Source organism: Limulus polyphemus, unplaced genomic scaffold, assembly GCF_000517525.1.
Source record: "Limulus polyphemus unplaced genomic scaffold, Limulus_polyphemus-2.1.2 Scaffold561, whole genome shotgun sequence".
Classification (NCBI taxonomy): Eukaryota; Metazoa; Arthropoda; class Merostomata; order Xiphosura; family Limulidae; genus Limulus; species Limulus polyphemus.
This window is the reverse complement of record NW_013666171.1, coordinates 284,572-302,068: the sequence shown is the minus strand read 5'-3', so window position 1 is coordinate 302,068 and position 17,497 is coordinate 284,572. Positions and strand designations below refer to the sequence as shown.

At 31.8% G+C, this 17,497-nt stretch overlaps 1 protein-coding gene across 2 annotated transcripts in view; it reads right to left on the bottom strand.

Moving 5' to 3' along the window:
* LOC106459116 (leucine-rich repeat neuronal protein 1-like) overlaps positions 1-17,497 on the bottom strand; it is a 48,181-nt gene that overhangs the window by 20,464 nt on the left and 10,220 nt on the right. Inside the window, exon 1 of one of the 2 annotated variants that reach the window (XM_022385545.1) lies at positions 4,806-4,842. The exons of the other annotated variant lie outside the window; for it this stretch is intronic. The gene's annotated coding sequence lies outside the window, so the exon portion shown is untranslated. Of the gene's footprint in view, positions 1-4,805; positions 4,843-17,497 lie in introns of those variants that run through there. 2 annotated transcript variants of the gene reach the window in all.

The window sequence follows — 17,497 nt, the reverse complement described above, 5'->3', positions numbered from 1 at the left end:
AATGGGTATTTTTGCACACTTCAGAAATAAGGTCTCACTTGATACAGGACTTAGGAACTGTGTTTTGAAGATTTTTATGAATAGTTTAATCATATGAAATGAACTGTAATAAGAGTTAAGTTATCACATCTTATCCAGATCTGACAGTCTTCTACAATAAAATTTGTGATTCTTCTTGCCAAAATATTTTTATCTGTCCATTAGACTTATGTAAGTGGCCTAATCTAATTATATAGTGAGATTTTACTCTCACTCTTATAACGCGCCCACGGCCCATAAATACGATGCTCGATATCTATTTTTCTTTTTTATGGGAACGGGCCACGAACCACGGAATCTCAGATCCACAGTCTAGCACGCTAACTATTTGGCCCATAGTGCACTATTAAGAGGTTCCCCGGTGGGTCAGAATTAAGTTTACAGATTTACAAAGCTAAAATCCAAGCTTCGAATCCACAGGGTGAACAGGGGGCATACAGTTCACTGTGTAGCTTTACACTAAAACATAAGAACAGCTTTACAGACTCCATATTGTTAGGGATTCTTTTCAGACATGATGCTGGCATGAGATGTTTTGGAAGTCCATCATGTTGTGTTTTTAAGCCATATATTGATATGCAATTTTATAAGACTCCTTATTGCTAAGAGACATGCTCAAATCGTATACTGCTAAGAAGATCGCCAAGAATAGCATTCATAAGGTTTCTTCTTTCAGCCATTATACTTCTGAAAGGTTTTCTTAGGCATTGTATTCCTACTTTTTTGGGCAGTGTTTTGCTGAGAGTTTGTTTGTTTTTCAGCTATTGTATTGTCCATAGGTTATATTGGACATCAGGAAAGTCAAAAGGTTTTCGTGCATGATATTATTAAGAGTTGTTATCACGCTTCATTTGACTAAGAAGGTTTCAAAAGTATCATATTGTAGTAAGATATTTTTTTAAATTGTATATAGTTGACTCAAGTTGACATTTTTTCTTCAGCTCGTATTTAGTGATTCAAAAGATAAGCTCTCTCCTCTGACATTTTTGACAGACATCTTATATTCCATGCCTTAAGAAGAGAATGTTTTTAAGTATTCACTTTCCACACCTTGTTAAAGTTGATATATCGTTAATAGAAGCCATTCCAGAAGAAGCTGTCAACCAGCGAGTTATCACATTTCCAAAGTATAGCTGAAAAAAAAAAAACTTTTTTTTTAAGTTGCGAAATATTTAGTGGTGTCGTTTTTCTACTCAGTCACTTGATTTTTGAATGTTGGAAAAAATATACATAATTATTGTACCTTACAGTTGAATAAGTTTTAAAAATCCTGTTGATCAATTTTGAGGATTTAGTTCAACATATGTCACATAAGCCAGCTCAGCACTTCTTAGTACTGAGCCTAGGATGGTCAACATGAAGGTCATTAGTAAACCGGTTATATAAGATTATTTCGATAGATATCGATGAACGGAGCTCGGAAAAACTTCTAAAATGAAGCAAAAGAACTAAATATTAACGAAAATATGATATGATGGAATCTATATGTTGGTACCATATTGGGCATTATACCATCCTTCTTATATATCTCTTATATCTTTTCATTGCAGATATGGCATTTTTAATTTGAGAATCGCTAGGGAAATCACCTTGAATGCATCGTGCATCTGCTTCAACTTCAACACTACATCTTTGGGCTTTACTTGCTGTTAGTTTCACAAACTATTGAAACTAATGATTACTTGTATATGATTTCAATCTCTTTTTTTTTTTGAAGATAACGATACTGTTATGCCAGCTTTCTTGTGTTTCGCTGTCAATGCAGTAATCAATTGACGAATATCCGATTCAGCTGATATATCAAATCGATTGTGATATCTTCGAATATATTCTTCCCTCATCCGACCTGGACCCATGGTTTAGCTTAATCGCTACACTTAAACCATTACTCTCACACAACATCTAGAACGTTTCAAGCAAGTTTCATTGCTACATCACTTTACATTTACACGTTAACTTCTCCATGGTGGCTCTCATGATCTCAGATGCAGCGACCTAGGCCTCGAAAATAAGTGTCAAACGTTTTCTTTGTGTCTAATATAAACAACTCAAACCTTTCCGGGATGACTCGTTTTTGCCGATCCATAAAGATGCCGGTCCAGCTCGTGTGGCAGGTGTTAAAACGTTATTAAACACTAAAGCATTCGAATTATTTCAAATAATTTGTTAGAACATTCTTAAAAACTATATTCATTCGTCTGTACATTAACCTAGTCAGCCTGATGGTTAGGGCGTTCCACTTGCAACCTGCAGGTCGCGAAATCGAATTTCAGCGAGCGTTATAAAGTGATAATCAGTCCTACCATTCGATGGTAAAGAGTACTCTAGTCAATCCCACTATTCGTTAGTACGTTGGTAAAGAGTGGATGATGTTGCTAGTTGCTTTCCCTCTGTTCCATCAGTGCTAAATTAGGGACGGCTAGCGCAGATAGCCCTCGAGTCACTTTGCGCCAAAATTTAAACAACAATCTAACCCAGTTTATTCTTCGTCTGCATCTTAAACCAGCAGTGTCGTTGATTTCTACGAATGCAAAATAACCAAATTCCTTAATGAATAGCTTACGAATATTACAGTGATTAATATACTTTTAGCAACAGTATGCAGTATATATATGTATATGAGAATATTCGTAATGTCCACAAAACATTAGTAATAAAGCTATCAGAAACTCTCCTTAAAAATGAAAGTAGATTGAGAGATAGATAAAGACATGGACAATCGGACAATCACAGAGATCAAAGGACGATTAATTTTAGATTGCTTGAGGTAAACGTTGTTTAATAGAATACTTTTTGTTAAATATTTCAACTAATCGGGTGAGTAGAAAGTAAGTACATTGTTTGAAAAATAAGCTCCATCTCACCACAATCCTCAAATTGAATTGTTAATGTTTTGCAGGAAAACATAGTTATCGTGTTTCCACATATAACATGGCATTGTATGTTATTTCAGTAAAGAACTTACGAACAGATAAGCTAGGTGTACGTGTACAGGCAATTCAAACGACTCCGAAATCAAACTGAAGAAATCCTGAATAATTTACATGTCTCACGCACACTGTTTGAAAAATAAATAAATTAATCCAAAACTCTATAGAGATCCGCTTTGCATAAATTATTTTCAGTTGTATTTTGATACGAAACTTACAAAATGGAAAACCAGAAAATAGACGTTTTTGATTATATATTCATAGCTAATGTATTTTTCTTGTAAACACAGAAACCTTAGTAGAACAAGCTTAGTCATTATATGTTAGGTTTTGTAATTCAATTATGTATATAAGTTGCTTCTTCTAATATATATATATAAGTTACTGTATCAGTATGCTGACATAATTTCAGTCTTACAACAAAAACAGTTGTACATTTTTCTTTACTTTTTCATTTTAAACTTCATCGAATTTGGTTCAATTGCATGTATTGTATCACCTTTTCTTTCTCATTCTGCTTCTCAACTCTTATATGCCTCAAATGCAAATAAACCTTTAATTTGCAGGAAAAAGCTTAATATTTGCAATTCAAAACTGATGGAGAGAAAATATTTCACTTTTTCTAATTAGTTGTCAATGCTCAGAGCTCAGATATTATTGTGAAGGTCTGGTATGTTCAAGGAACAAATATAGGTAGATATGGAAAGCATTTTGAAAGCACTGCTTTAACCTGGAATAATGATCTTTCAGTGTTACAATTTTTATACAGTAGTACCGATAAAAAGTGATTAAAAGAATAAATTTTACCATACATGATATTATATCTAAACCAACATAAATAAATTACTTTCCTTAGTGAGCCCTAAATGAATCACATCGAAACTCAAATTTCTGAAAGGAACATCGTCATTTTGATATATTAGGTTTTTGTTGAATTTCGAGCAAGGTTACTCAAAGTCTATCTGCCTTAGCTGTCTCTAATTTTGAAATGATAAGCTATAAGAAAAACAGATGGTAAACACCACTTGCCACCAACTCTTGAGCTATTATTGCCAAACCGAATACTTGGATTTGTTTGTAACTCTTATATGCACCCACAGCCTCAAAGTACAAAACGATTTTTTTGTTCTTGGCGGTAACAAGGCGTGAACAACGAAATCTCAGATCCACATACTTGACCTTTTTTCGATGAAAAAGGTTTCAAAGAAATATTAAATATATTTTTATTTTTTTCTGCTATGCAGATATATTAAGGATAAATAGATAATTCTATGACATTTAGGAACTATAAGAAATTTAACAATGATAGAACTAAATTAGAAATATTCTCGACTTAGCTTGAAATCTAAAATATTTTTAAAGAATTTATTCCGTTTGGGCAATTACATTAAATTTCATAAGCTACTTAGCAAACATAGTGAAAGTTACTGAAACAAATGTTTTACTGGATTTTTAAAAGTTCACCATATTATGTAATACTAAGTGCAAAGTAATGAATGTTAATTTTACCAAATATGGGAAATATTTTCATATGGAAACTCCTTTATGGCGATAAAATACGGGGGGATGGGAGAATAGAGCACTAAATTCAATACAATTACCTCATATCGAATTTGCACACTTTCTGAGAATAAATAGATGATAAATACTTTTACGTACAAATAAAAAAACATTATCTAGCAATACACAAAAAACAATTTTTGTCATATTAGCAAAAACAAGAATACTTTTGTGCACTAGTATCTCCAACTACGGGTAATATAGTTTTGTTACTATAGGAGTAAATCTCTATATAACACTTCTAAGGATCTCAGTTTAAATTTACACGGTTCATACTTATGTTTAGCTTTGAAAAAAGGCCCGGCATGGCCAGGTGGTTAGGGTGCTCGACCTGCAATCTGAGGGTCGCGGGTTCGAATCTCCGTCCCACCATACATGCTCGCACTTTCAGCTGTGGGGGCGTTATAATGTAACAGTCAATCCTACAATTCGTTGGTAAAAGCGTAGCCCAAGAGTTGGCGGTGGGTGGTGATGACTAGCTGCCTTGCCTCTAGTCTTACACTGCGAAATTCAAAACAAACAAATAAACAATCTTTGAGAAAAATTAGTTTTTATTATGTGAATTTAAGAAACTTTAATATCCAGATCTATGTGGTTTTCTTTATGTTAAATATTTGAGAGTTACTTCTGTCTAACTGGATTTGCATATTGGCACAATATCTTTAAGAACAATGTTATTGTCTAAGAGTGCTTTGAGTTAAACGTATTTTTAGGAATGGAGATCGACTGAGCTTCACAGAGTCATTTAAAAAATTAAATATTAAAACTTAAGTTCTCCTCTCGATCTTGGAACGATTTTTTTAGGCTTGCCCTGTAATCCTACTTTACCGAACCCTTATATCTTGAGACTGAGATCCTCATAGTCATTGTATCATGTGAAAAACCTAACTGAAAAACTTGGATCTTTTCTTATGCAGCGAAATGTGCAGGTTTAAAATGAATGAAAGCTTTTCCGTGTATTGTAAGACACTTTTATGTGATACTTCAGAATATCTCGAGTCTTCTAATCTAGATCAAGATCGCATGAACTACGAGAACATAAACACAAAACTATAAACTTCCATTGCAGTAGTGAGTATACTCCAAGTTAATTATAAATTGTAATTAATAATATTATATATATATATAATAAATATATAATATAGTGTTTCAAAATTCTTGCCCTAATTTTGATGTGTTATTATAAAAATAGAATTGATGAAAAATTACATTTCACCAACTTAATCCAGTTCACACCACAACAGTTGTTATCAAACAATTTGCTAATATAAATGGCGTCTCAACCACTACTATTGAAGTAATGGCGTAACTCTATGCTAGTCCGAAACTCCCACCTCCTGGTCGGGAATGAAAAGACACAAAATAAAACCTCAACTGTTCCTGTTGTATCTCAACTGGCCTGAAGAGCCTTGGTATATTGGGAGAAAGACTTCGTCGATACTGAATATAGTACATATAATATTATACCCCCCACTGGTATGTCTGCGGACTTACAACGCTAGAAAGCGGGTTTCGGTATTCGTGGTAAGGAGAGCACAGATAGCCCATTGTATTGCTTTGTGCTTAATTACAAACAAACAAGATATAGTATGGTTGTTATATTATTGTTATACACTCTTTTTTTTATTTTCACTTAAGCTATATTATTATCCATTCATATTTTAATGAGTGAAAAAGTCAAAATCATTTCAGCACAAAATCATTACTTAAAACACAAAGATAAAATTATCGGGAGATCAACATTAAGGAAACCCAACCGTCTATAGATATTAAGTATGACTTCACTGAAATAATTAAAGAAAGGTACTACAAATATATTATATAGATGTAGTTTTTATGTCCCGTATTGATCTAATTCTTGGTAATATCTGATGGAAATTAATAAATAGTGTTTCTTCTTGTGCAATAGCTTTGTAATTTGTTTGGAATTTCGCGCAAAGCTACATAAGGGCTATCTACGCTAGCCGTCCCTAATTTAGCAGTTATAGACTAGAGGGAAAGCAATTAGTTTTGGGCTAATCTTTTACCAACAAATAGTGGGATTGGCCGGGACATAATAACGGGCTGAAAGGGCGAGTATGTTCAGAGTGACAGGGATTCGAATCGCGACCTCGGATTTGCACAACAGCATTATCAATAACTTCGTTGAAGAGATATTTAGATATTTTTAGCAGAGTTCTTGCGTAGCAAAATACAAGCAAACATAAACTTATTAGAACGTGTTTAAACTGAACCAAGCATTCAGAATTTAAAAATTGTTTGGAACTCCAAAATAAGATTAGAAAAATATTAATTTTCAGAAAATAAAACTTTTTGGGACATTATAGGAATAAGAAAAATAATAAATATTCAGAATTTATAGTAACGTTTGTTACTATGGTCTGTGGTGCGAGGGCGCTATTTACAATTTAAATATCGGAATTAAAGTAAAGGATGTTAGGATTATTTGGGTGTCTCTATTATGTGTATTAATCTACCTATAAGAGATTCTCTTATGTACTTCTGATCAAAGAATAATAGCATGTTTAGGTAATCTGTTACTGATTGTATTTGATAAAATTATTTTAAGCAGAATAATCCGAAAAATTATCCAGTGTGAATTTATGCCAAGAATTGAAAATATTTCACAGATTTGGATTTTTGATATATGAAAAATGTCAATGGCATGCCCATGAAACAAATATTTCTGAGGTATGTTAGAATAATATCACGATATTCTGTAAAAGTTTGAAATAATTAATCCAACATTCTTAATACTTGCAGTAAAAAAATCTTAAATCATGAAATAATTCTTGACTTAAAAGAAAAGTAAAATTTAATTGAATTTTCGTTTATCTTCTTTTGATTTATTTTGTTTAAATTTTTCAAAAATAGCAACTGGAAATCTCAGCTAAAATACTAAATAAGAATCCAGTGATAATATAATAGTTATAATATGCAACTATAATTAATGAAGCCCAAACGTAAAGCTTTAGTCTCGGATCTTCCATCAAAAAACAATGAGTTAAAAGTATATGTTTAAATAGAATTGATAAGCAGAGGTTGATTAATGGTGTGCATTTCAGAGCAGGCAGACTTCCTGGGAAGAATTAAATCTGGATGACATATCGGCATCTGATGAAAACAACTGCAATAGATGTATAAATATAACCCTTTCTAGATAGATTCTTCGTTAAGAAATGTACTTCATGAGTTACTAGAGATATCAGTTGAGGATTGACTGCAAAGAGTAATACTATAATATATCAGTGTAATTCTAGTGTAGTATTTAAATCTCCGCAATGATAATGTTACAACAAATGTCGTTGTATCTCAATGTATCATCACTTCATCCCAAACTCTTTATCAACCGAAATTATTTATAAATGCTAATTAGAGGTAAATAAGTCATTTATTTGTGTATAATATTTAGACAGTACGTGCAACTATTAACTTTTATTTTTTTTGTCTATATATTGAATGAACAAAGAACTTGCAAGTCCAGCTCATAAATTGTGTTCGTTGAAGGTGTAATTGTATATTTAGAAAGCTATTTGGACTGAACAATAATGTTATTTTAGGAAAGAAGTATATATTTTTTCTTATTATGAATGAAAATTAACCTTGTTATTTTTTCTTTCCCTTTTTGAAGTTCATTGCTAACTGCATATTAAACAATATGGTGTACATTCAGAAAGATTAAATTTTGTTGTGATAGTGTGTGTATCATCTGTTTCAAATCGTTAGAAATATATATATATACTTCAGTTTCATAAAATGAGTGCAGAAAGCATTCTTATAATGTTTAAGTTAAATGCGCTATCAAAAGTTGTATTTTTGGTTAATGATTCTTTATTGTATTGAATATCTCATCTAAATGTTATTGAAATTTGAAATAATTAACCTCGAACCCATAGTACAACTTTCAAGGAAGTATATATGAAACTTCACACAGAAACCTTACTTTGCTTAGAGAATTGTTCTTCATTTTAGATACAAAAAAATAAAAAAAACGTTTATTGTTATAGCTAACTCTAGGTAGATTAAATGTTAGTAATAATTTTAAAGAGTACTCCAATCTTGATTTTGGGCTGGTTAGATGTTTTATCAGAAACTCCCCTTTCCCCCACTATTTATTTTTGTGTTATATACAACTTGCTTGCTCACAGCACAGCAAAAAACTCCATGAGATGCTGTAAGGTATCTAGTTCAGTTGTAGTACAATTGTTTTAAAGATGTCGGAAAAGAATTATGGTGGGGAATGCGACCATTATGCTAATTCTAAAGATAGTTAACTGAAGCAGTGTTTAGTGATTCTGGTACCCAAGAAAGAAGAAGAAAAAAGTTACTGATATACTTCTCGCATTGCCTTCTAACAATAGGAAGATACTTTGTTTACTACAGTGAAATACAATATATCTTGACATAATCGGCAATAACGTATTTCGCCCTTCTAATAAAATCAAATGAACACTCCCCACACCATTACACCACCTTCAGTAGTTTGTACTGTTCGAACTTCGCGACCAGTATCAAGTGCCTCAAGTGGTTTTCCTCATATTTGTTACTCTGCAGGAAAAATAGAAAATAGTGAATGGCGAATAATTTTCTAGTCTTTTATTCTCCACAATTCAGTCTCTTAACATCATGGAAAAGTGATTTTTTTTTGTATGCCACTAAGTAGGAGTTTTGTGAATTCTTTTGTCGGTTGCTATATATGTGATTTGTATTAATTTTTAGTCTTTTATTCTCCACAATTCAGTCTCTTAACATCATGGAAAAGTGTATTTTTTTTGTATGCCACTAAGTAGGAGTTTTCTGAATTTTTTGTCGGCTGCTATATATGTGATTTTTATAATTTATTTCGCACTGTGGGTGGTCAAAGTGTGATCATAGAATTGATTAATCAGGAAACAGACTTGTATCAGTTACAATAATATCCAATCGTCTTTTCCCTCAATTTGCCAAGAGATTTAGACAGCCACAGTTTTTCTTAGTGTTATTGTCACTGCTCACATATTCTAATGAAAAATGATTTTCAACAGCTATTCAAAGAAACAGTGTTTGTTAATGGTACTCCAACGCCTTACTTTACCCACTTTCTTCCCGAATAATCATATGAAGAGCTCGCCCAATCACTTCACATATCACATCATCAGTTTATTTTGCATATACAAATTAATTTAATTTTGCTAAAGTGAACGGTATAAGAGCAAGTCGATAATTGAAAAGGTAACCTCTTTAGCCCAAGAAAATAAATAATTTCGTATGACCTCAAAAACTACAACTCTCTTAGAAATTTGTTTGCTAAGAATAACATAAATAGATTTTCTTTTCAGAGAGAGGCCGCCAGTTTCTTAGATTTGATCTAGTTTTCATTTAACCATGGTTACTACATACAATATTGTTATGAAAATGGTTACTACATACAATGATATCCTAAAAATATTCTACTACATACAATGATATTCTGAAAATAGTATACTACATACAAGGTTATCCTGAAATAGTCTACTACATACAATGATATTCTGAAAATGATCACTCCATATAAGGATATCCTGAAAATAGTCTACTACATACAATGATATCTTGAAAATAGTCTACTAAATACAATGATATTCTGAAAATAGTATACTACATACAAGGATATCCTGAAAATAGTCTACTACGTACAATGATATTCTGAAAATAGTCTACTACATACAATGATATCCTGAAAATAGTCTACTACATACAATGCTATTCTGAAAATGATCACTCCATATAAGGATATCCTGAAAATAGTCTACTACATACAATGATATCTTGAAAATAGTATACTACATACAAGGATATCCTGAAAATAGTCTACTAAATACAATGATATTCTGAAAATAGTCTACTACATACAATGATATCTTGAAAATAGTCTACTACGTACAATGATATTCTGAAAATAGTCTACTACATACAATGATATCCTGAAAATAGTCTACTACATACAATGCTATTCTGAAAATGATTATTGAATACAATGATGTTCTGAAAATGGTTACTACATATAATTATATCCTGAAAACATTCTGCTACGTACAATGCTATTCTGAAAATGGTTACATTTACACGTTCAAAGCTATCCTGAAAGAAGTTATTGTATACAATGCATATATGTAAAATTTGGTTCTTCTGCTTGTTATATTCTGACTCCATATCATATAGTTACGTTAATTAAGACGATAAAGTAAATAACCAATATTTTAATGGCCATGGCTCGTTTGTTCACTTAGCCAACGGCGTGTCTATATTCCAAGCGATACTACAATTCAATTAAATAATAATATCGAAGCACAGAAATAATGGATATACGTGCGTTAAAAACTTAATGATGTAAATGGTGCAAAGTTATATAAAGTAAGGAAGTAATGAAGAAAGCGTTGTAATATAAGTTCCTCGAGTATCAATTTAGTAAAGTAGGTTTGTTAACATTAATTAGTGTAAGGCAACTTATAATTTTATCAAACTTTTATCAAACTCATCTGAATGTCATTTATATGATTACTCTGTCTTAGCATTTGACTAAAGATTTAAAGACGAGCTAGTAAAAGACTTGAAGAAAACAAACATTAAGATACACCGCTAACGTTCTCCCATGATCAGGTGTTCTTTCTTCTGCCTGAACTATCACTCGAGAACCGTTATTGCAATGATAAATGAATTTACATCTTAGGGCATTTTTCATAATAACATTCCTAATAATAATCTAATTTAATGTGTAATAACAGCCTATACCAAACTTAAATACAGAAATGAATCTTAAATAACTACAAGCAACTTATATTTTTCTCCTTTTTTTTCTTTCTGAAATTCTTCTACATATGTATATATCGTGGTTTATCTTTTATTTTTCCATTCATCATCTTCCCTGTACATTCTTCTTCTTTTCTCTTCCTTCTTTTATCTTTAATCCGTTCGAAGTTCTTGGTTGTTTTTGTTTCATCTCTTCACACTCAGATGTGTTCTATTATCTCTTTTTTTTCTTCTCATTGTATTTTCTATATTTCTGGGTTTTTTTCTTAGCTATAACATCTTAGTCGTGTTCATGTCTTAATACATTTTTCTCCCTCTTTCTTAACATTTTTTTTATCGTTTTCTTAACATGTAGAAACAAGTTCATTGTTCATTTCCTCTCTAATTCTCCTGGATGTTTTCTTCTTCCTTTTTCGCATTACTTCTTTGATCTCCTTCTGTATTTCTCTTATATCTGCTTTAACTATTATCAGTTTTCCAGATTTTGCGCTTCCAATTCTCCTCCCAATACTATTTTTATCTCCAATCCCATTTTAACTTCATGTTTCCTTTTCTCTTATCATATCTCTTAAATATTACTTCGGTTTTGTTCTTTTGTTTTCATTGTTTCCAAAGTATATACCAAAATAGTATCATCTTAATTTTTATAATGTTGCAATTTTCTATTTCCAATCGCCATAGGTTTTACGCTTTATTTCTAACAATTTTAACGATCCATTTCATGTACCGTTGTAACTTATCAACCTTTGCAAGCTGTTGTTTTATTTGCTCATATTGTATAGTTCTACTAGTGAAACGATATTAGAGGTAATTCTGTTTATTTACAACCTCAGATATTAATTGTTCAATTTCTATCGCCCGCTTCTTCCTCTTCTTTCTTCCTTTTAAAAAAAATATTTAATTTAAACAAATTCAATGGTAACTTATTTCCTTGTCATTTGCATCCATCAATGTATCATCTGAGAATTTCAAATAGTAACTGTTACTTCTCCCAAACGCAGTGCTTCCAGTCCAGTTTTCTTCACCAAGCACTTTTGCTATTCCAAATATATAGTTACATAAACCTGAAATAAAATTGGACATTCTTACCTAAATTTTTTCAGTTCGTCCCATCTTAACTATATTTTTCTACTGTAGATATCTTGTCTCAACTTAAACGCTTTTCCTCTAAGTCCAATCTTTTGCATTTCCCAAAACAACCTTTTCTCTGTTCTTCCCATCAAATGCCGACTGTATGTCTATGAAGAAAGCATAATTTTTTTTCTATTGTTTTGTAACTTTTTTCGATTGGCGCATTCAGGGAGGACCTATTATCTCTCGTCGATTATTCCTCTCTGAAATTAAATTAGTTCTCTGTAATTTTCTTATTTTATCCCTTATTATTTCCTTAAATTTCGTGTTATTATGCTAGTTAACACTTTATACAATACACTTAGCAGTGTGATCCTTCAATAGCTTTTGGCATCTTTTGCTTGTCCTGTTTTGCATAATGAATACATTTTTTTCTTAGCGTCAGTTTTTGAGGGAATATTGTATTCTCCCATGCTCTATTTATTTTTCCCAGTTTTCATCCTTCATTTATTCGGTGACTGCCTTATAAAATTCATTTACTTCATTTAGTTCTTGATCATTGTTGGGTTCTTCTTCTTATAGACTCTTAATTTCTCTATTCAGTTCTTCCATTTCTATTCTTTCATGACGATCCTTTTCATATTCTTACAAACTGCAAGCCACTCCCTCATTTTCATTTTTTATCTATCATTTAATACCTCCATAAAATGTTTCTTCCAATTTTCTAATTTCAGTATATCTCCTATCAGATTTATTTTATTATATTTGTTCACCTCTTCCCAAAAGTGTTTTATTGATCTATTTTTCCGTATTTCCTCACAAATCTTGATTTTTTGGGGGGGCTTTTTGTTGATGATTTATAAAGCTCTCTTTAAACTCAAAATATCTATTTTTATCTTCATCATTTTCAGTGTCTTCGGAAATTCCGTTAAATATCTTCTCGTTTGCCTCTTTTCTTCTTTAATCCTCCTTTTAAACAAGTCTTTTCTTTCCATCTCTCTCTTTTTGGCAGTCGCTCTCTCTTATGTTCACCTGTGTACCCTATGTAGCTTCCTTTCGTACTTTATTTAACTTATCTTCTGTTTTGTTCTTGTGCGTTTCTTACTTTTTACTCTTATTTCGGCTCTCTTCTATCTTTATATAACAATTTCTCGTACGTTTACAACTACATAACCTTTCTCTAAGTTTCTCTCATTCATATATACGTGAGATTTCTCTCTTTGCCCCATTATATTTTTTCCTCATTATTTTCAGTCATTTTGCTCATAGATTTCCATGAAACTTTTCTTTCATTTGTTCTTCTCTTCGTCTTTAGATTTACTTTACCTTCACCATTGAAATTTCCCACTATTGTCAACTGTATCCTCATTCAACTATTTATTCTATCTCATCTTCTGTTGCTTCACGATCTTTCTCTTTACTCTTATTGTTATTATAACTCCTCTCCGCCTTCGCTGTCTATAATGCATTATAACTCTATATTTCCATTTCTGTTTTATTGTTTTCCATTGAGTATTTGTCTTTACAACTACCTATTGGTATACTTTCTTCTTTACCTATTGGCGTACTTTTGCTTTTCCTCTTCTTCTTTTTTATTCATTTCTCTCTTCCCACGTTATTATCCCTTGAAATTGCGGAAACAATTTTTTCTACACACTTTTCTGTTGCGTCCAAATTTCCAAATTAATGAATATATCATTCATTAGAATATAGCGGGTTCAAATCCCGTCACCATATATGCTCATCCTTTGAGCTAGGTGGTTCTATAATAAGAGTAGCCCAAGAGTTGGGGAGGGGCTGTTGACTAACTGTTCTAGCCTATCACTTCAAAATTAGAGTAACTTCCTAGAGTAACTTTGTGGAAAATTCAACCAACCAATAAACAAACTTTTCAATATACTCCCCTGTTTTCTTTTGTTATTATTGAATAGCCTGCTACTTTTAATATAACCATTTCCAATTTATCATGTTCTTCATTAGCTGTTAGTTTTGTTCTCCTCTATAGCTCCAAATCTAATAACTTCTAGTCTTTTTGTTTTTTAGATTATTTGCATTTCCGCTTGATAACAATATTTCATGCTTTAATCCCTATCAAATTCTTGTCCTTATATACTTATCTTACTAAACTTATCTTATCACTGTTTTCCTTTCTCTTAACCCCTTGAGTCTTGCACCTGCAACAAATTCGTTACTCACCTTTTGTGCGTTCTACGAAATATTTTATTTTTCAAATTCTTCTTTTCCCTTTACTCTGTCCCCCGTTGGGACCGCGGTAAGGCTTTGATTTATAATGTTAAAATCCGGGGTTCAATTCTCCGCGATGGACAAAGCAGATAGCTCACTATGGCTTTGTTATGTAAAAAAAAAAAACACCAAACCCTTTAATCTTCACCATTCTTTCAAAATATTTGTTTTTTCTTTTTCAAATTTAGCCATAATCTGTCTTCGCCATTTTCTCTATTTTTTTAACCCCGTGTAGTCTTTCAATTCCCTCAACTTTAAATCAGGAGTTTCCTTTAACCAATTCCGCAGTGTGCAATTTTCTATAGTTTTTGTTTTGCTACTATTTTATATGGCTTGGAATACCTCTAATACAACTTTCAGATTTTGTATCTCCTCCAAAGGTATCTTTTTTGTTTTCTCTGTACTACACTCTCTCGAACCAGTGCTACTTTTAATATGTATAATTGCTTCTTTGCTTTCTAATTCTCTTCTTCGAACTTTTACAACTTATAATATCTTTTCCAATTGCTTCTAAGTACCTCCATCATGTTAGTAATTTTAATTTTTTTCTTGCCTTTTCTTCTGATCTTGCTTTCTTTGAATAGGTGAATGTGATACTTTTATACATTTCTTTTAAACACTTCTCTAAGTCTTTTTTAGATATAAACTTATCTGAATTGATAAAATGCCAGCTCCTCCTGTCTTCTTGCTCCTATCTTTTCAACTATTTGCCACTTTCTCTTCTTTCTTCATTACATTCTTGAATTCCTACCTCTGTAACTTTCTTTCCACATTACAGCTTATCCACTTTCTTCTGTATTTTTTTTCTCCTGCTGCAATCTTTCGATTTTGTTTTACATCTAATATTTTTTCCTCTGTATCTTGTCTTTTTCTTCTTCTGTAATTGTTTCTTCACCCGTTATTTTTATCTCCTTATTTTAGGACTACCTTATTGTAGGTGAATGTATCAGAAGAACGAAAGCCATAGATAAAAACCTCATTGGTAAAAATACGTAAAGAATAGTTTGTCCTACTTGATAATTTGAGGGATATTTCGTCGTTCTTTGTCTTTACCATTCAAATACATCGAAAGAAAATAATCTATCAATGTGCTGTACTCATCACCAAGAAACCTTTCAAATCTGCCTTAAAAATTCAATCTTTTACCAATAATTATTTAAAAATAACTTCTTTTGAAGAACAGCTATACATCTTAGACCACTGCACCATAATAGTGTTTTGACCTATGGAAGTATTACCTTTAACATGTTTACCATTCATTTTGCAAAAAGGAAAAGGAAGAAGTAAGCATAAAGTACTTAGTTGAATTTTTTTTACCAATACATAATGTAATAGTTCACAACTGAGCAAATTAAAAAGTACTGTAAAATCATTTGTGATAAAGCTAGTTTCTTTGCTCAAGACATGCATTAGAGGTTTCAGTAAAGGTTGCTTGTTCAAAACGTTGACCCCAAAAATATTTTTTCTTCATAGCGATTTCTTTCTTTCTTAGTTCTAGACCTACAGCTGAACTGAATCGGATTCGAGAGTAAATTTAACCTTATTGGTATTTTGAAGTACTTAATTAAGTAGATATAAGTAAGGGCTACTAAAAAAAAAGAGAACACGGATTCGAATCCTGTAGTTTTAATGAAAAAATCTGTGATGTTTTATAGGAGCCAACTATACCTGTGGAATGAAAGTATTGATATATTATGTGAGTACAGATTAATTATAAGCATATAATTTTTGCTTGTACGCATTTGCAGACTGTTAGTTTAAACGTTTTCAAAATACGAACACCTGATTAGACTAGACAGTAACTATGGTAACACAACGTCGATACCGACCCTATTTGTCATTATAGCTAAGTGAAATAAACTTTGTTATGACAAAACAATGTTACTGTAATCAGTTAACAAACGCCGTTGGAGATTATAGTATTGAAGTATTTTGTTTGACAAAAGTATTTGCCCTGTTTGTTTTAGCGAAACGCACTTCAACAAAATTATTCGATGTCGTTGGATATCGGAACCGAAATTTATCATACTTCACTTCCCTGTTAGCTGTTTGTAGCATAAATACGAAAAGCTATTACAATTGGAACACCAGTGGATCTAAAACGGCCAGACGATAGTGGTTGTACTTGCATCGTATCTTATTATGAACATGGTCACTCTGTTCGGGGAGAAATATTGTATCATTAATAAAATCGAACAAGATGAGAACGTAATAGTTGATATCGCAGTAAATATGTCTACATTCAATTGAATGCATTTGCTTATTCCAGCAATCTATAAAACGTATTAACATGCTTTATATAAAAATAAATCGCTTAATACATAGCCTTAAAAGACAATGAAACATAAGTGAAATCACAAAGCATCTAAGGCTTTTGAAAACCTATCTTGTCATAAAATTAAACTATGTTTGTTTGTTTGTTTTGAATTTCGCGCAAAGCTACAGGAGAGCTATCTGCGCTAGCCGTCCCTGATTTAGCAGTGAAAGACTAGAGGGAAGGCAGCTAGTCATCACTACCCACGGCCAACTCTTGGGCTACTTTTTTACCAAATAATAGTGGGATTGACCTTCGCTTTATAATGTCAGCACGGCTAAAAGGGCGAACATGTTTGGTGGAGCAGGTATTCGAACCCGCGACCCTCAAATGAACTATGTAATAATAAATATTTAGTGCATGACCCTAAACTAAATTGTGAAACATCAGTATTGAGATCGTGCATTTAATCTATGTTTTTTTTAGTAAGCACAATACACAAAGTTTCAAACATGACCTTAATTCGTGATTCTTTCAATGTGAATAATAGTGTAATTAAATCGTAGCCTTCATTTATCTTCTTTCAGTGTGTATAAATGAATATATATATATATATATATATATATATATA